Consider the following 21,395-nt stretch of genomic DNA (forward strand, 5'->3'; position numbering starts at 1 on the left):
CCATCTACTGAACCACTACGCTGCCCAGAAATTCAAAATATTTAATTTATTGCTGTTTGCTTGCAAAGTTAATTATTTGTTTGTTTTAGGAACAGCAGTAAATGCAAAATAGGTAGATATTAGATATGTCAGTAAACATTCTAGGACACTTCTTTAAAATTGGTCTGAAGATATGCCCTGCTAGGGCCGTTACAATGAGGAATAATAATACAATATAAAAGACACTGAGTAATGGAAATTCTACATTAAGTTGATTACCTTTTGCCGTTGTTGCCGTCTGTAAAGCCTCTTGTCAGGAGAGCATAATCATTTTGCAGCACACCTTCACATACAGACTACAGCATCACATGAGAAGAAAACTTCCTTGATTGCTTTTTCTGAGTCACAAACCTGTCTGTGTGGTTTCTTTGAGAGAAATGTAGATCATACTGTAGATAAACTTCAGTGTGTTGATGATTGTCCTTGTTGAGGCAGACAGTGCTTCATGGTCTTCGTTCAGTACCTCAAATTGGCTGACAGGTGTTTACAAACAGAAAACCAAACAGGGGTGCCAAAGCTGAAAATTTCTCTCATAATACGCATGAATTTAGCTCCTGGATCCAGAAACATATCTGCTTTATTTTTATTAGTTTGTGATATTTTCTTAGGATGCCATGCAGGTTTTTTATTTTTTTTTTAAATCATTATTTGTCATTCAATTTGTTTGATGAAAAATTTCAGATTTTATTGTTCATTGGTAAAAAAAAGTTTCTAAAGAAATCCTTCAAGCCATAACTACAGCAGATAAAGATCCTCAGTGGAGACAACACGTGGTGCATTAAATATTTCTAGAATCTTGTTATTTGGTAGAGGTATGCAATTTTTATTTTTATATTTTGCCCAAAATCTACCAGTTCATTAAAATATGTCAAGAACTTCGGTGTGTAAGAAAGAATATCTTTATTCCAAATTAGTGCACTGGCCTTGGTATAAGGGGCTCTGGTCAAGTGCTTTCTGTATATTGTGCCTTCTTCCGCTTTTTTTTTCCATTTTCTGTTTCTATTTAAAATGAAATTGAAAAAAAATGTCCACAATTCAGCAGACAGGTTAAACACACCTGTTTTGGTTTTGCTGAATTAGTAAGTCAATATGAAACAAACAATGAAATTGTCACGGGGTGCCGAGGCAGGCCGTGTGAATATAAATGGACCCAAGATGCAGACTGCTACGGAAGTGAGCGCGCTTTATTAACAAAAGGTGAAATACAACACAACAGAAAGGGCGAGGAACTGAACAGAAAATACTCTAAACTGGGAAAACTAAAACTAAACACAAAGCCAGAACATGAACGAGGGTACCTTGCAGGAAGAATGACCAGGAAGACGGAGGAACAAACACAGGAAGACGGAGGAACAAACACAGGAAGACGGAGGGGAATAACGCAGACGATCCAGCAACTACTATGACAGAAGACACAACTTAAATACACTCAGAGAAACACAGGGAGATTACACACAGGTGGGGAACACAGCTGGGAGTGATTAACGTGACGAGACAAGGGAGGCAAACTGAAAACACTCACATAAGACGCAGACCTTCACAATAAAACAGGAACTTACACATGCAAGGACACAGACTAAGAAACGTGGACTTGACACAGGAATACACGGGCAGAACAGAGTAAACACTAAACTGGGGAAGAACAGAACCAAAATCACAATAATAGAAAACACAAAACGCTGGATCAAAAGGACCCAGGATCATGACAGAAATTACAGTAGCCACCAAAAGATTCCTGCACTCAGCAGCTTTACAGTTTATCTTGGGATCTTTTTAAACATATTCAGTACACAAAACACAATAGGATTTTTCCACTGACAACACAAAGCGAGACGAAAATCAGCCTAAAGAGACTTAAAAACCACAGTGAAACACCGACTCTACTGTAGAAACACATACAAGTCAAAATGGAGGCTACAGTTCTACAAGCCAGAAATGCCCTGTTTCTTCAGACTTCAATCATCAAATCCAGTGGGTGACACCAGACAACAGTAGATACTATAGCAGAATAAGCTATTTGGCATTAGCAGAGAAGATTTGGCAAGCATTCATGGGCCCAAACTGCATACTAAACTCTGCTGCTCCACACAATACATTTTCCTTAAAAAATGTGGCACCATTTAAGGGGAAATAAATGGGCTTTCCAGTTGTATAAGATTTATTGCCAAGAACCATTGTTGCAGAAAAGAAACAATGAACCAAACATGGTTTAAGTTTTGTGGTAAGTTTATGTGTAATTATTATACATATTGCCAGTGCTATAAAAGTTCCAAAGTTGTGGTACTCATCTGATAGTTATTTGTTTAGATATCTGTGTAACTAACATCATAAAGTGGATGAAGTGAACTTCTGGTGTGTTCCTGTAAATACACAGAATGTATTCCCTTGTCTGTTTTCCTTTTTTCATGTTAATTGGACTCTGTGGGTATAATCTCACTTTATTCAGATCATTAAATGGCCATTAATTGGTTTGTTTTTTTAGTTTTCTTATTGCTGGACAAGAGTGAGGCCCCATGTTGAACACCTCAGATGATCTGGGGAAGGAGAATATATTTGTGTTTTGTTGTTTGGTAACATATTAACTCAGGGCCCAGCAACACTCACACTATATATTCACACCTTTAATTGAATGCTTTTGAGACATAATTAACACATGAGTTTGCATTTGCGATATCACATATTAAACTATTTATTTTAAATCATGTTGTATATTACTAGTGCTGTTATTTATAATAATTTTAGGAAAAAAATAGAAATGAAGCAAAAATGTAATATTACAAGAATATTAAAAAAAAGAAAATCTCAAAACTGTAGGTTGTGATTATTACATTTTTTTGTTTCATTCAGTTCACGAGTGAAATCAGCTACATGTTATTGCAGTAAAACTAAGGTTCCCGAACCCAACAACAGTACGAACCTGATTAAAACCTGTTTGCAAAATTACAAAATGAAATATATACATTATACCTGTGTGCATGATATATATCGAGTTCCCATATTTATGTATTTATCTGTGGTACCTGGAACTTAAGGTCGGGGGTTCGACTCCCGATCAAATAATGGTCTCTAGGGTAGGACCCCCATGCAACCCAAGCCTACCTCAGATATGAGCAAGATATATAACTGAAGCCATGCCAGCTCAAATGTCGCCTGATTAACAAGGTCTGAATCAGGTCTTGAGGAACTAAGACACACTGATATAAAGTGGGCTACTACAATCACCAAAACCAACCAGCTTATCTACACCAATACAGGAATGATCACTGAGATGTTTGGCTATAAGATGAACAGACACAACAAGCAGTATTCTCAATGGAGAAGGAGACTAGAGACCAAGATGGAGGCAGTATGGAGAGAAGTTAACCAACTACTGAAGCTGCAGAAAGGTGTGATGAAGAAAGGGCTTCCTTCAGCTTTCTTTAAAGAATGTTGCATAGCTTTAATTTCAGAGAGTATTGTATAACTTTAATCATTTTTCTATAAACACAACACATAACAACTAGTGATGTGCCATACCACTGATTTCCTTTCCGGTCCAATACCAAGTAAAACTCAGGGTGGTATCGACGATACTGATCCGATACTGATACCCTGTACAAAAACTTAATGTTTCATAGTATTTCATAATACAATATATAATTGCATTATGTAATTGTAATAATAATATAATAATATAGCTTCATAATGATTACAGGACATCAGACTACTTGTCCTTATTACTTAATGATGCAGAATAATCATATAGAAATAAAAAACCTGAAGTTGTGCGCTATTTGAGCATGTTGCCTGCCTGCTGTGTTCCTGTTAATAAAAAACTACAAATTTTCCCCAAAGTACTAAAATATCAATATTTTAATATGAGAATCGATTTTAGAACATAAATTACTGGTATCGGAAGAATTGATATTTCAACATCGATCCGCACACCACTAATAACAACACTGCTCAGTGGCTAGTAGATCTAAGAGCAGACTACAGCAAACTCTCTGAATAGTATCCAATAACCATCACAGTGGCAGACATCCAAGACAGAGTCTCCAGTATTGTATGAAGAGTTGGACAGAACCTAGCCCTGACATGATTCGCACTTACAAGCTAAAGAGGCACCAGTGTCTGGTGGCACAAATGAACCTGCTGGTAATGGAGAAGACACATCCAGAGTGGCTAACCGAATGCTGGACAGTCCTGGTCCCCAAGGATCACCAGAAGGCATTGGTCCCATCCAACTACCAGCCATCTACTGGCCAATAACCTGCCTTAGTATGGAAGCTCTTGTCAAGCAAAATAGTGGCTATGAATAACAGGCACATGGCTCAATACATGAAACGGGCACAGAAAGGAATTGACAGAAACATCAGAGGGGGAGAACACCTGCTACTAGTAGATAGAGCAGATCAAATTGACAAACTGTAGTCTGGATTAATTACAAGAAAACCTATGACTCAGTACCTCAAACATGGATCAAGAAATCCCCGGAACTATACAAGAGCATACCTTCACATACAGACTACAGCGCCACATGAGAAAAGAAACTTCCTTCATTGCTTTGTGTGAGTCACATACCTGTCTATCTGGTTTTGCTGAGACGAATGTAGGTTGATACATTTGTTGAATGTGTAAAAAACTATGTTGATTGTCCTTGTTAAGGCAGACAGTGCCTCATGGTCCTTGTTCAGTATCTCAAACCGGCTGACAGGTGTTTACTGTGTGGCCAGTCTGTTTGTCTATTCACAAAGTGCTTTGTGCACCTTTGTTACAGAATATCAAAATCAAAAACACGCCTGCAGTGTCATACTAATGGTTGGATTCAGTAAGATTCATTTAGAAACTCTTGCCAGTGGTGCTAAAATAAATAAAGATCTGCAAGACTAACTTTAGAGTGCTTTTATCTGAGCTCAATCTGTGCTCTCACCTTAGCTAATACTGTAACACGATCTAATCTGTTATTTACAAATTGGCTGATAACATATGTTTAGAAAGTACACCATTCTTTTAGACAGCTCATGAAATGGGGCATCCAAAAACAAACAGAAAACCAAACAGGGCTGCCAGGAGCTAAATTCATAATATGCATGCATTTAGCTCCTGGATCCAGAAACATATTTGCTTCATTTTTTAAAATTTGTGATATTTTCTTCAGATATCATGCAGTTTTGTTTTGTTTTTTTAATCATTATTTTTCTTTCAATTTGTTTGATGAAAATTTTCATTCCAGAAGCTAACCTCATGACATTAAGGAGTGAATGAGATATCAAATAAGTGATACACAACCACGAGCACTTATAGTAATGATATCGGAGTGTAATTGTATGGTATCAAAGAGAGGGAAAGTAGTCACAACAAAGGGCATTGTGCTATTGGAAGGCAAATCTAATCACAAAGGCAAATCATGAAGAGGCTGCTAGGAAAGCTGCAACCACCAAATATCTGCAGAGGGTCCGGCAAGCCCTGAGGAGTCAGCTGAATGGAAAGAACACAATTAACACCTACGTACTGCCGGTTATCAGATACCCTGCCTAGATAATAAGCTGACCAAAGAAGGAGGTAGAAGCCACTATCATCAAAATAAGAAAGCTTTTTACCGTGCATGGAAGTTTATACCCCAAATCCAGTACCCTGAGATTGTATGCTAAGGAAGGTGTCTAATTTTAGACTTTTTTTTTTTTTTTACTTTTGGGGTTTGAGCCATCATAGGTCACAATTGTAACCCTAACTCTACCCTAATTCTATATTTAGAACAGCACAATCGACTCTTTAAAAGTGTGATTGTTTTTGTTATGTAACTGTTAAATTCATTATTTTCTTTGTTACCTGATTACCAACAATTTAATAAAAAGATTATTTTTTTAAACAGGAGACTTAGTGAAAGATAGGGGAGACTCTGGGTTTTCTGTTCGACAAAGAGGGTTACCTAGATCTCTGAGACAGTCACCTGAGTAGTGAAGCTGCATGCTGCCAAGTTATCTTCAACAAACTCTGAGTTTCCCTCTGACTCCTCCTGTCCTGCTACAGCTGATCCAGCTGACTGACTCGGTTTCATTTCCTCATTCACACAGCCTTTGATAAAGTATTACTCTGCAGAAATTCACATCTTTGCAAGCATAATAATCTGGTTAGATGTTAGTTTCTTGTTATATTTAACATGACAACTTTTATTATTGGTCACTGGATAGCACTGATTTATTATCAACTCAATCCCACCCCACCCCATATATGTCTTAACTTTAGCAATTACAGTTTAAAAAATCTTTATGATATGGGGCTCTGATTATTATGTTTTGAACACACCTTTTTTCCACAGGAAAATTTACAAACATTTACACCTGAATTCAAGTGTTATGACTGAATGTTAAATTGAAATATTTACTATAATAATATAAAATTTATATTAAATCTAAATATTTTTTAAATCTAAATACACTGACACTGATTAGTGATCAGTTATTTAGATATTTCTTTAAGCAACACTGAATTGTGCCCTAACCCTAACCCTAGTTAATGGTTGGTCTGTTTTCATTCAGCACTTCCTGTACCAAAATAGTACGTAAAGAAGGTGACAAATCAAACTTAAAACCTTAAAACCTTTAAAGTCCTTAAAGTGAAGGAATTATCCACCAATTATCTACCCTACTACCTTATCCACCAATTTCAGATCAATTGGTGGATAAGGTAGTAGGGTAAGTTCACTTCCCTAGCAAAGAAGAGTCATTACAAAACCAGCATGATGCTCTGGATCTTCCTATATCCAGTGATAAACAGTTTCTATGCAGATGGCACTGTTTCCATTTACAAAGCTTGAATCTATTGGTGAGTTCTGTGATGAAAATGAAAATAATGTGAATCCTGTGCTATGGCCTTAATATTTAGAAAATGTACCAAAACACCACAATTACCAGAAAATTGCATGAGAGAATGGCTTTTGAATAAATTGTGATTCATCCTTCCAGTACGTTGTTTACACGTTACATTGTTTTTTATTCATATATTTTTTTGTCACCTTTTCCGACAAGAGACTCCTAATTGTGTCCTTCGGGTATTCTGGATGCTCCCAGTTTTGTTTGTTATTCTTTGAGCTTGTGTAATTGACCAAATCTCAATGCTGTTTCCCTCTTCGACAACCTCTTTTAACTCTGTCTGGACTCTCACTCTTCTTAGCAATCAGTAGTTGACCTGTACTGAAGGACAATCTACCTCAAGTCAAGTCCCAGGTTAGTGCAGCAGAAAAAATCATATTGTTGGTTTAAACTGTTTAATTATGGAACAAAAGGTTAGTATGAACATGACCAACATTGTAAATGATCTACATCCCTGTTATGTAATACAAGACTCCAAATACATGCTGACAAACAGCCCTTCCATTATATGTGTATTCTTGTATGCATTCCTTGCATTATTGTCTGTTATAACAATATGTGGAAATCTCCTTGTAATAATTTCTGTGATTTACTTCAAACAGCTCCATACTCCTACTAATTCTCTCATCCTCTCTCTTGCTGTGGCTGACCTGCTCGTTGGGATTATAGCATTTCCTCTCAGCATGGCATTCTCTCTCAGCTCATGTCTTTATCATGAGGGTTTGTTTTGCAAAGTGCGAGGGACCTTTGATATTTCACTGAGCACATGTTCCATCCTGAACCTCTGCTGTATTTCTGTTGACAGATACCATGCTGTTTGCCAGCCTCTGACATATCAAACTAAAATCAGCCATCGTGTTGTTGTGTTCATGATCCTGATGAGCTGGGGGGTTTCTGGGATAATTGGAATTAGTGTCACCATTGCTGGATTTAATAATGAAAAATGTGAGGAATCATGTTTGATTGACGTTCTAATGGAAAGCACTGTTGGACCCATGTTATCATTTTACCTGCCAGTGACCATAATGCTTTGTATCTACCTAAAGATTTTCTTTGTTGCTTTGAAGCAAGCAAGCAGCATCCAGAACACAACAAAGTGTGGACAAACTGCCAGTATCATGGAGAGAAAGGCAACCAAAACTCTGGCTATTGTTTTGGGAGTTTTTATATTTTGCTGGAGTCCTTGTTTTCTTTGCATCACATTCCCACCATTTACCAGTGATTCTGTACCAGTTCCTGTAATTGAAACTCTTAACTGGCTTGCATTGGCAAATTCAATGCTAAATCCATTTATTTATGCTTTCTTTTATAGGTGGTTCAGGTCAGCCATCAGAATGATTATTTGTGGGAAAATATTCCAAAGGGATTTTGCCAACACAAATATGACTTGATAAAATATACACATATTAATTAAAATTTCACAAATCTTACAGTAAAAACAAACATAAAACAGCCACTGAACCCTACCTGAAGCATCACACACATAATGTCTCAATAGCGACTGAAAGAAATAATCTGAGTAGCAAATACGTTTTGTACACATGTAAAAACACATTGTTTGATTGTTCAAATAGTTTTGCAAATATTGTCATCGCTTATCGTTATGGAGGGCCAGGAGTGACAATGAATTAATAAATATTTTATTAATTAATTTAAATTTAAATTAATTATATTAAATAAATATTTCAATAATTATTGAAATAGCGCTCAAGCTCAAGGAGGTTGAACACCGACTTCATTTACTGAGAATATATCTATCGGGTCTTTATTTCCTGATGTTCGTATGTGTCATACTTTGTTTCAGTTGCCAATTCTAAATTTAAACTAACATTAAGAATATGTTTAAGGGGGAGGAAATAAATAATGAATAATCAGCATGCCCTGTGTATTCACGCATAATCTTTATAAAAACAGATAACATTGTTGTTTCCATCATGTAGTAACTGTTAGGTTTAACTATACAAAGCTTGTTAGAAACACATACAGACTTCATGATGTTTGACTAATATTTTCATTGTGAATATTAAGCTTGAGGGTAACAGACAGTCGAGCTGCTGTCTCAGAGCCCTGCATACTACAGAGTGAGGTCAGCATATCCAGGATATCTTTCCGTTATCTGGAATCACTGACCCTAACACTGGGAACTGGATAAACAGTCACACAAAGCTGGTTCTCAGCTCTCTAAGTTAACCCAGTGTTTCCCAGCATGGTTAAATAAAAATGTTGGCAGCATCAAACTAATCTAACATCATCTGCGAGTCTGATTAATTGGTCATATAAATACTCTTTTACAGAAAATTATCCTTATTAGTGCCAACTATTCCAGAGAAGTGAAAATCTCTGGAATAAAGAAAGTAAAGACATACCAGCCAAACACAACACTGTTGTAAAAGAAATGAACGCTTCAGGTTGTCGCAAAGTGGAATGAACATGATTGGTTGAACAGGTGTTCCTGCATGTTCTGTGTTATCTGCATTAGGGCTGTTCGATATAACGATATATATCGGATGACGATATAAAAACGTCTATCGTTTCATTTTACGCTATCGTTTCTTTCGTGGTGTCGCAAAATAAACTGTTTATGGCAATATTTTTTCATCATTTTGATGGTCACTGTAGTGGCTATATTAAGTCCTTAAAGTTCTCTCTTTCTCTTATATTTAATATAACCACACTACAGACAGACAGACAGGCACTTGTTTTTATGCGTTGTCATTAGCAACAACGATGGTAAAACCACGGCGTGTCTGCTTGTTTATTTTCCACATAAACCTTTCACAATAAAGTTCAAGATCCTGTTGAGACTTTTCAAAATAAACTGAATCACGTGAATGGAGAGGAGAGTCTGTCCGTTAGTTGAACCTCGGATGCAGGAGGAACAATGCGGTTTTCGTCCTGGTCGTGGAACACTGGATCAGCTCCTTATCCTCTCAATGATACTTGAGGGTGCATGAGAGTTTGCCCAACCAGTCTACATGTGTTTTGTGGACTTGGAGAAGGGATTTGACTGTGTCCCTCGGGGGGTCCTGTGGGGGGTGCTCTGGGAGTATGGGGTTTCTGGCCCGTTGCTACGGGTCATTCAGTCCTTATACAACCGTTGCAAGAGCTTGGTCCGCATAGCCGGCAATAAGTCGGACTCGTTTCTGGTGGGTGATGGGCTCCGCCTGTTGGCTTCTCCGGGTGATGGCCTCCAGCTCGCCTTGGAACGGTTTGCAGCCGAGTGTGAAGCAGTGGGAATGAGAATCAGCACCTCCATGATCCTCAGCTAGAAAAGGGTGGAGTGCCCACTCTGGACGAGTTCCTGCCCCAAGTGGAGGAGGTCTCGGGGTCTTGTTCACGAGTGACGGGAGAAGGGAGCAGGAGATCGACAGACCAATTGGTGCAGCGGCTGCAGCGAGGCGCATGCTGTACCAGTCTGTTGTGCTGAAGAGAGAGCTGGTTGTAAAAGTGAAGCTCTCAATTTACCGGTCGATCTACGTCCCTACCCTCACCTATGGTCATGAGCTCTGGGTAGTGACCTAAAGAATGAGATCGCGGATACAAACGGCGGAAATGGGCTTCCTCCGAACCGTGGCTGTCCTCTCCCTTAGAGATAGGGTGAAATGTTCAGCCATTCGGCCTCAGAGTAGAGCCGCTGCTCCTCCACATCGAAAGGAGCCAGTTGAGGTGGTTCGGGCATCTGATAAGGATACCTCCTGAGTGCCTCCTGGGTGAGGTTTTCCGGGTATGTGCCACCGGGAGGAGGCCCCGGGGCAGACTCAAGACACACTGGAAAGATTATATCTCTCGGCTGGCCTGGGAACACCTTGGTGTAGCTGGAGGAGGTGGCTGGGGAGTGGGAGGTCTGGGCTTCTCTGCTTGGGCTGCTGCCCCTGCGACCCAGCCCCGGATAAGCGGAAGAAAATGGATGGATGAATGGATGTTCCCATGACAATACCGGGCTTCGTTTCCGCAGTGATTTTAGTACAATTGTCACGGTTCTGGGTCATTTTGACCCAGCATTTTCAGTTCTTAGGTTTTTGTTTATTTTTTGCATTATGGATTGTTTTCTGATACTTTTGTGCTATGTTGATTATTATTAGAATTCCATATTTCTGCTTATTCGTTTTTAAGGATTAGTTCTTTGGTTGTGTCTCAGGTTTAGTGTAGGTTTACTTCAGTCTAGCCTGCGTCTTTGTGTAATGGTTTCCTGTTTCATGTTTTATTGTGAAAGTCTGTGTCTCATGTGAGTGTATTCAGTTTTGCCTCCCTTGTCTCGTCATCTCAATTACTTCCAGCTGTGTGCCCCACCTGAGTGTAATCTTCCCGTGTTCTTCTGTGTGTATTTAAGTCATGTCTTCTTATGTTGTAGTCGCTGGTCCGTCTGTGAATCTACCATGCTTCATCCATGTGTTCTCCACGCTGTCTACCGTCATATGCCTCTGCTCACCCTCCTTCATGTTTGTGTTTAGTTGTTTAGTTTTTCCCAGTTCAGATTATCTTTAGTTCTGTTTGCCGTTTTCAACTTGTGTTTTATTTTACAATAAACCTCCTTCGCTCCTCCACGAGTGCCTGCAATTGGATCCTCCTTTATTTTTCTCCACATGGCAAGTGGGATGAGCCGTGACAACAGCAGGCCGCACACTGCTCATTTAAAACATAATGTCCCATCATTCCCCTGTTTAAACACTGCTGCAATTGAAAGACTGAGTGAAAACATGGTGCTTCTAGCTGATTAATAATCGAAATGGTCAAACCTGCTCCAAAAGTTTCAGTTTCATTCCCTCAGCTGCAGACTCGCTGTTGTTTATAGGTTTGAGGGGAAAATTAGATATGAAAACAAACGTCAAACATGGGCTGAGTCTATGACATGAGGTCAGTAATTACAGTGTCTGTGTCCTGCTTTAAGATCATACATGTAAAATTGTTTTTAGCCAACATGAGTTGTGTCTATGACTTTACTACTGATGCCCATCTGGGGAAACAAAAAGACTGTAGAGGCAGACCTGCTATTTTCATCAACACATTTCCATGTGTTTTGCAGTTTTTCAGCAGGACCCTGTTGGAAAATTAGCTGCACAGTTAAAGAACGACCGCTTTTAAGTTTCAGAGACATGAGGGAGTCGGACTCTTCCCAGAGTCCAACTTGCGTCGATCCAGCCGCTCAGTATCTGTGGTTACCATGGTTACTCTATAAGCTGCCGTGATTTAAATAGCTGGCACTGTGGTAACTTTCCGGTGATATGAGAGTTTACGTTTTCATTACAAAAGAATTGTCTGCCTTGGTTAACTAAAGTTAACTTGGAGAGAAATGGTGGCGCACGCAGTTGCAGCAGCTGAGTGTCACACCAGTCAGTGCTGGATTTGGATATTTTTGTACATCTCGTGTTTTGTTTTGTGTACAGCCCGTGAGCTAATAACATCTACAGCTGACATGAACTCCTCAAGATTGGAGTAAGATGCCATGACAATGTAACTAGCGAATTTGTCCACTTAAATAAGATACCAGTGGAAATAGCGAGGACACTGGGCTCTCCGTGGATTCTTATCCTGCCAGAAGGAGACGCAGGCGGCCTCGAGAGAGAAGGAAAAAGCAAGGCTGTGGGGCTGGTGCACTAGCTAGGCTACGGAGGCAGCCACTCAAACCACTGCTCCCCACTCTATTGCTCATGAATGCCAGATACAAAACAACTATGTCAAAGAGTCATGCGACCTTCTTATCACCGAGTCCTGGCTTCATCAAACCATTCCGGACTTTGCTATTGAGCTAGCAGGCTACACCACTCAGCGCTATGACCAAACAGTGGACTCCGGATGAAGTAGCTGTATGTATGTGAACAACAGCTGGTGTACAAAACACAGTGATCACAGATCGTCACTGTTCACTTGACAGAATATCTGACTGTCAAATGCAGGCCCATCTACATTCCAAGGGAGTTCACCGTTGTCATAATAACAGCCACGTTCCACCAGATGCTAATGCTAACTTGGCGATCGCACTTTTGCATACAAACAGGAATAAGAAAAAGAGCATATAGCCTGATGCTGTACATATCATAGCAGGGAATTTTAATCATGCAGATTTAAAAACAGCAATCCCTAAATTCCACTAGCACGTTAACTGTGCCTCTAGAGGTGGCAATATTCTGGACAAAGTTTATTGGCTACAGGGCCAGATCTTTACCACACTTGGGCCAGTCTGACCACTTGTCCCCGTTTCTAATTCCTGCATATGCCTCCCTCAAGAAAACTGCTCCCACCAGCACAAAGACTGTTACCATATGGCCAGAGGGCACCTCTCAGTAGCTGCAGGACTGTTTTAACAGGACCAACTGTCTTTGAACATCAGGACCTGGAAATGTTCACAGGCAGTGTTCTCAGTTTCATAAAAATAATAATAATGATGATTACTTTATTAATACAGTAGAAAATTAGTCCCTAGGAAATTAGTCCTCAGCATTTAAACCATTCACTCAGTGAAGCAGTGGGCAGCCATCAATCCAGCGCCCGGACTGGTGGCTGCCCACTGGATAGACACCGTCACAGTGGACAAACACGTCCAGGCTTATCCCAACCAAAAACCCTGGATCACCCGGGAGGTCTGGCAGCTGCTGAAGGAGAGGAACATTGCTTTCAGGTCTGGAAACAGGGACCACTACACCATGGCCCAAGCCAACCTGAAGAGAGGCATCACGGAGGCCAAAGGGAACTATAGGAGGAGGATTGAGGACAGTTTGGAGTGTAACAGCAGCTGGCAGGTGTGGCAGGGCGTCCTCAGAGCTGCTGAAGGTGGCCTGGTACTGGCAGAGGAGCTGAACATCTACTTCGCCCACTTTTAGGTCACGGTACTGGAGGCACTGGAGTCACAGCAACAACACACGGCCCACAGCAGCACCACCTTCACCCTGGAGGAACACGAGGTAAGTCGCACTGTGCAGGCCGTTAGTCTGAGGAAGGCGGCTGGTTCTAATGGCGTGCTAGGTCAAGTATACAGGGATTGTGCAGAACAGCTGAGTGTGATCTTCAAGAAATCCCTTACACAGTCACCTGTCCCAACCTGCCTCAAGTCCTCCACCATAGTCCCCTTGTTCAAGAAGCCCCACCATCACGAAGCAAAAATAGGTTGACAGGCAGCACAAACAGCATGGTAAGAGGGAGATCACAACACAGACAAAAGAAAACACAGGACTTAAATACACAGAGGGAGCAATCAGGGAATGGGAGACAGGAGGGAAACACAGCTGGGACAAATCAGGGCTAACGAGACAAGGGAAGCAAAACCAGGCACATTCACATAAGACAAGGCCCTTCAAAGTAAAACAGGAAACACACAGACACTGCAACAGGGGGAACACAGGGACGTTGGACCAGGGCAGGCACAGAGACACAGACTACAAGCAGAACAGAGGGAGTAATGGAAACCAAAACCTAAGAACTACAAAATCCCAAAACGATAAGAACTGGAAAAATAGAAATGCAAAACAGAAACAAAAACCCTTACATTCATAAACCAAGATGAGAACATAAATAAAAGTACCAAACTGAAAACACTGGGTCAACAACCCAAGTACCCTAACAGGTGGTCAAGCTACAAGACCTGGGGCTTCGTCATAGCACCTGCATGTGGATTAACAGCTTCCTCTCGAGTCGTAGACAGAGAGTGAGAGTTGGCCATTGCACATCCTGAGCCCTGAGTCTCAGCACTGGCTCAGCCGAATTAAATGTGACCCGACAGACAGAATCTGTGTGAATTAAGTCTAGTGTTTAACCTCCACTGAGAGCTAAAACTCACTGAAGGTTTTAAAGCTGTGTGCCGGTGATTGGATATCAGCTGCTGATAAAGTGGGTTCGCCTATAAAGTACTCTGCAGTTTTTTAAGTGACTATCACCAGGTAACGTGGGTGTGTTTCCTGGTGTTAAACAGCTGACAGGTGAGCAGGATGTATGCAGATAAACTGAGGGTCCATCGAGCTGATTGCTGGTGTCATGAGGAAAATGTTGGCTCGTTATTTATGTTACCGAAAGGGGGAGTTTTAATTAAAATAATTTCATTATTGGCTGAAGATAATATTGATACATGTATGTATTTGTAAGAGCTGGAGAGGACAGAGACGTTTTTTTTGCTGAGGTCTTTAATCTTATTAAACCGTATGATGACACACTGACAGAAAGAGACCACTTTCAGCTGACTGTTAGCAAAGCTAGCGACATCTCCAAAGACATCGGCGCACTTTTACAAACATCTTAACATTTATTTAATTATTTAATAGTATATTTAATCCATTCATTTTGTTACTCCTGGCCCTCCATATAAATTTATATATTAATAACAGTCCCGTCGTGTTCACCCCCGCCCCTTACTTTAGTGTTCCCGGTCAGAATTGACCAGTCTGTTTTAACTTCTCTGAAATTAGCACAAAAAACATTGTTCACCATCAAATTCCATTCAGTGGGTCATTCAGTGGGTCTTTCATTTGGTCATTCATTGGGTCATTCAGTGAATGAGTGAGTGAGTGAGTGAGTGGATTCCCACTCATTTTCTATGGCGGTCACAAGGTTGATTAAAAAACTCAAAATTCAATGAAAGAGGTGACCATCACAGGAAGGATAATGTGTTAATAGTAACTATTACATGTAAATATTAATCCACAAATACTGTATATCCAACATGTCTATACTCCTCTAAATGTTTAGATGATGAAAACAAATATGATATATTCACTCTCTTGTGGCCTTAGGTGAAAGTTAAAGACTATCTTGTGCAAAATGAATAGCTAAATCTAAATAGAAATGTTGTGGTGCAGTTATATATTGTTATTATGATACAATTGATAGACTGCCAGAATGCTCATGTATTCTTTGGTCCAGGTTTTGAATGATTTGCTCTATCAAAAAAATTCAAATCTCTGATCCTATGGTAGGAAATACAAAGCGTAGATGGACCATGACAGGTGAGGGGACTTGCCCATTACTCCTGCTGTCTCCATTAGCCACTGTTAACGACGGTTCCCCTCTATATCAGTGAACTTTAAAACTGTGAAAAATGTAGTGTTTCTGTAACTTTTAAAGGTTTGGGGTGGCCTGTAAGAGCTATTTACACTAAAATGTATTAATATTCAGGTTTCTACCTTTATGTATGTACATCTTTGAAGACGACATCTGGCCTCACCCACTTAACATCATGTTGTTAACCTCTAATCACCACCACAGTCCAGCCACCACTTATCATCATCTTTACCACATACATGATTTAAAGCAAAGTTTTAAACTTTAAAATAATTTCACTGCTTTTTCTTCTTTTCAGTGTCTTTCTTTAGATTATTGGCTGCTCATCTTCCTCACACATACGCACAGAACCAAGGTCAGGCCTTATTTGTCATCTTGGTTAAAATTATGTATAACGATGGGTTGGCTGCACATTTCTTATCTTTTCACATTCCTACAGCCACACTATTCTGCCAAGGTCAAAGGTATATAATTTCTACACACAAAACATAGATATTAGAAAAGACTCATTACTCAGAGTAATTTCTCTTTTGACCTTTTAATCAGAGTTGTACTTTGATTTATCTATTTGAATAAGAATAAAGATGATTTACTGTCATGGTCCTGGGTCGGTGACCCAGTGTTTTGTGTATTATTGTTATTATTCTATGATTTCGTCTTTGTAAATGACTTCTAGTGTTCTGAGTTCTGTTTTTGTATTCTAGTTTTGAGGTTTTTGTCTGGTGCCACTGTGTCTAGTTCTTAGGTTTAAGTCTGTGCCCAGTCTGCTTCCTGATTTACTTTGAAGGTCAACGTATTCTGTTAACCTTCCTCCAAATCTTGTCTTTGTAATTAGTGTTAGCCGTGTTTCCCGGGTGTGTGCTCACTGCCCTGTTCCCCATCTGTACTTAGTGTCTGTGTGTGTTGTCCCTCATTCTGGCCTGTGTTGTTTTCATGCAGTTTTCTAGCTTTCCCAGTTTAGATTTTGTTTTAGTCTTTTGCCAGCAATAAAGCTATGGTTTTTGAGTTTAAGTTCCGCATCCATGAGCCTGTGTGGCAGCATGAGGTGGGAATAAAGTAAATACACACAGTTTAAAAGACAACGCCACCCTGGGAATTTCACCCAGAGAATACTGGAAGTAACACTAATCACCAAGAAGGCACTTAGGTTCGCTATACTCAGTACAGAGACGAGGTTCAATGATAAAAACAGTTCGACAATTTATTAATAATTATTTAAAACAACATATAAAAGCACAATCATAAATATCAATTTACAAATAGGCTTAAAAAAGTATTCAGAGCCGAGGCTTACCAGTGGAGGGGCAGGGATGCCACGCACAAACTCAAAAAAAGGAAAGGAAAACACACCAATCCACAAGTGCAGCACACTCTCACACTAATAAACTAAAAGAAGACAGGTGTGTAACACTCAAAGGATCCCACCACCAAGGCACCCTTGTCTCCTCCACGTCAGCACTCCGCATCTGAATAAAAGAAACAAACAAAATTTTAATATATTACAACAAAACTAATATGCAGCGCTGGTTGATAACCCAACTGCAGGACCTGATCTGCAGCTAGAAAAAGGGCCTCCCACCAGTGGTGTAACAAAAATCAAAACAACAAATCAAAACAATGGAAAAACAACATACAATCTAGATAAAACTTTAAAATCTGGAGCAAACGGAATCGCCGTATTGCTCCAATATTTTTTAAAACATTATTACGCTTTTTAAATATTGAACTATAGGTTGGTTTTAAGGTTTTTGTTTATCTTATCTTTATCTTGCATTTTATCTGTTACTAGTTAAGTGCTGCTGAAGAGGCGGAGGGAGCATTACGACGACCATTACACCCAGTCAGATGTCTGGGGCCAGGATCACCTGTGTGAGGGGTCAGGGACCCAACGAGGGGGTCCCCTTCATCGATGAATACATCTCCACTCAGGAGCAGGTGAGAAGCTGCAGAGAGAAAAGACCACGATGACCTAAAAGAATGAATATATAATGTTTAAAGGATCCACCTGCTAACTTGTCAATTTGTTCTTCCAGGTGGTCGACTATTTGACAAAATACTCTGGAATCGAACCTGGAGACCTGGATGCCACAGTATCCTCTAAGCACGTGACCACGCTGAAGTCGACCTACCTGAAGCTACGCTTCCTCATCGACTCAGGAGTTCGCTTCGTCGGCCACGGCCTGCAGAAAGACTTTCGTGTCATTAATTTAGTGGTACGTTATTTCATCAGTTTTAAATTTCAAATTAGTTCAAAAAGTTTAATGATGTGATTTTTTTTTTAGATGTGCTGTAATTTTAATGTTTTTTATTTTCTGTTTCTTAAGGTTCCCAAAGATCAAGTTATCGACACTGTCCACCTCTTCCGATTGCCCTACAAGAGGATGATTTCTCTGAAATTCCTTGCTTGGTATTTTCTTGGTAAGTTAGTAGAAATAAAAAACCAAAAACAAAAATCAAATCCAAATAATCCAAATATGAGTCTGTAATCGAATTAAATCACATTATTACTGTGAGAGGGATTAGAAGGTAATTATGTAAACGGGATAATCCGCTCATATTACCGTCAGTATTAAGTTAAGTATTCAGTATTAAGTCAGTAGAGTTCATGATGTTTTAGTTGTCATCAAACCCATCTTGGAATTAAATCTAAACACTAAAGTATTTAGAGGCTTTTTTGAGTTCATGCACTAAAGCGTATGTGTTAATTCCTCATATCCACACTGTAATCTGAAGCTGAACACTTTCATTTTAATCATTCCTGACCTTTTTTCATGTCCATATGCCTCAACATCCAGGGAGAAACCCACGACAGCACGGAGGACTCATGCACGGCCCTGAAGCTTTACAGGAAGTACCTGGAGCTGTATCAGGAAGGAGGGAATCATTACGTGACGAAGGTGCTCTACGAAGTCTATGACAAAGGCTTCCAGCTGAACTGGAAAGTCCCGGATTTGGATGCGAGATAGTCCGTCTGAGTGGACTGAATGCACTCTCCTTCCATCCACAGGTGCTGCTGTGCTTCCCTCTGGGACTGTGAGCAACACCATGACCTGAAGATGCTCGGGCTGCTTATTCTGTATCATATTTTATAGTTATTTGCTTTGAGTCAGTGACTCAGTTGTTTTTATCATATCTAAATGTAAGCTTTTTATATCAGAGAGGCTTACAGGGGGGGAAAGTGATCATTCAAAATGTGAATTTTTTTTTTTTTTTAAAGAAAAAGACAAAATTGTTGCATGTAAATGAAGTCATCCTGAGCACTGTAAAATGTTTGTTGTTTGATACCAGGAAGTGGAGAATGTGTATGAATCCATGAAAATCTTGATTAAAACAGATTCCAACCACAATGAATTTAGTTTGTTTTTTTCACCAGCTTCTGTGAAATCTGTTGCACTGTTCATTTTCCAGCTGGCTTTCTGTAGTTTTCTCAGAATTCAAATCGATGTAGAATTTTTCAAAAGCTGTTATTTCTCTTCTATTAATGACACATTTAACATGTTTGAAAAACGTGTCCTCAGTATTTCACCTCGAGATCTTTCAAATGCCCTAACTGGTAAGGACTGTGCTTGAAGTCCAGCATTTACAGCCAGCACCTATGAAAAGTAGTAACTATACTTTAACAGAGGTGCTTCATTTAATACATCTTTAAGTCACTTTGAAAGATATTTGATATAATGGTGCCCTCTGCTGGATGATCTGCACACAATTATCTTTTCCACACAGTTGTTTTTAAAGGTTTATGACATTATTCTCATTGTTTTTCGGCTTGTTTTGTTTTGGGAACCATAAAATGAAATTGTTCGAGCTCCTTGTCTGGTCTTACCAACAACTCTACAAGTAAAACCAAACATACAGTTAGTAATGATCCAGGAGATATGTTAAAATTCTACACAACACAGTGGATTGCAATGTTCCACGAAAGACTGTGTAAATCTACACAGAATATAGTAATCCTGTTCAGCTGGATATGAGGAGGTCAGGGATGAATGTGCTCTGTAGTCTCAATAATATTAAAGCAATAGTGTAATCACAATACTGATAACTGGGAGGCTTAAAAACGAGCTATTACAGTCTCGGAAATATTGTAATATCGAAAATAATACTAAAATAAATTATTCGATTTTTTTTTGTCAATATGTGGCGAGTAAGAGAGTCAAGGCCTTTGAACCAATTCAAGGCTCCAAAATCAACAAATTCTGTGAGAGAGAGGAAGCATTTTTTCAGGGGTATAAAAGTCCAAAGAAGGCCGTAACTCTTTCCGTGCCAGAGTATTGTTTAAACTTAAAAGTCACTCAGAAGTCACCAAACACTCAGGACTCTTGAGAAGATCGTGAACTAGACTTATAACACTATGAATGGCGGGTGTGAAGCTGATACCCAGGTCCAGATTTAGTATCAGTCCGCGCAACGCAAAAACCTCTTTTGGCTCACAAAGCTGCTGTCGTGGTTACCCGAAGAGGTGCAGTGTTAGTTTTATGATGAATTTCCGAAAATGCTTCCATGTGAGTGGAAATTTCTTTGGGTGATGTGCTTACAGTGCGCTAATTCGTGTGATTAATATACAAAGATGTAAACATTTAATTTCAACAATTCCCAGCCAAAGCATAGCATAAAGCAGCAGCTTACACATGAGCACATCCGAAGGAGCAAAATAAAAGAGTGTAAGAAGTTTTATAAAAGATTCTCTCTGAAAACAGTGTGACGGTTAAGATAAAGATCGTCTCTTAGGAATTGTTGGGACTGACGCCAAAGACACCAAAAACTTTATTAATTAATTAATTAATTTATTTATTTATTTATTATTAAGTTACTAGAATCGAAACAGACAGGACAGATAGGGAAGAGCAAGATAAAGAAAAGAGAAGTTGGGATAAGGCTCAACAAAAGGAGGGGGGAAGAAAAATAGATGGAAGAGAGACAGAGAGAAAAGACACTAAAAATCAAGTTGATCACCTGTTGGGGGGGGGGGACAAAAGAGAACAGCACAGAAGAGTAACCACAGCAACAACCAACATAACCATAAGTAACAGTAAATAATAAATATTGAATGTTACTGAGCAGCACACAAGTCCGACAACACACACCTGTGTGCGTGTAGATCCATATATTCACAAGGGTTCTCCATGTAACTGTCTAATAGTAGGTGTGGGGAGCCCTGCCCCCCCAGGACATGAAGCCGGAATGAAGGAGATCCAGGCCCGAGACATCTACAGGCCCCACAGAGCACGAGAGTAGTGTAGCAAAGTAACTGTGCGAATTGCTCGTTATTTTCCGCAGGCTGTGTGGAGCTTTGTCTTATTAAAGTCTGACACTGACAAGGTCACACTAACAGCTGCATTTTGATATTTGAATATCGTGGTTATGTTTTGATGAGAGAAGAAAAAAAATGAAGTAGACGAAAATCGCTCCGCTGAAATGGTCGAGAGATTTCAATTATGGGTCGATCTGTGTGAGGATATTAAAAAAGAAAAGTTCATCTCAGTTTTGCTGTTCCATAAAACATCAGTATTATTCCTG

General features: G+C 39.6%; 1 protein-coding gene, 1 long non-coding RNA gene and 1 pseudogene across 2 annotated transcripts in view; 1 reads left to right on the forward strand and 2 right to left on the reverse strand.

Moving 5' to 3' along the window:
* LOC116316804 overlaps positions 1-328 on the reverse strand; it is a 44,700-nt gene extending 44,372 nt beyond the window's left edge. Inside the window, exon 1 of the mRNA XM_039604713.1 lies at positions 259-328. The gene's annotated coding sequence lies outside the window, so the exon portion shown is untranslated. The remainder of the gene's footprint in view (positions 1-258) is intronic.
* LOC120435211 overlaps positions 1-19,044 on the forward strand; it is a 117,801-nt pseudogene extending 98,757 nt beyond the window's left edge.
* Positions 13,234-14,023, reverse strand: LOC120435330. Its single transcript, XR_005609656.1, has 2 exons — positions 13,912-14,023; positions 13,234-13,777 (listed from the first exon to the last, which is right to left on the reverse strand). It is a non-coding gene; the product is annotated as an uncharacterized LOC120435330 (long non-coding RNA).
* Positions 19,045-21,395: the final 2,351 nt, after the last annotated feature.

The sequence above is a fragment of the Oreochromis aureus genome, linkage group 20 (assembly GCF_013358895.1).
Source record: "Oreochromis aureus strain Israel breed Guangdong linkage group 20, ZZ_aureus, whole genome shotgun sequence".
Taxonomy (NCBI): Eukaryota; Metazoa; Chordata; class Actinopteri; order Cichliformes; family Cichlidae; genus Oreochromis; species Oreochromis aureus.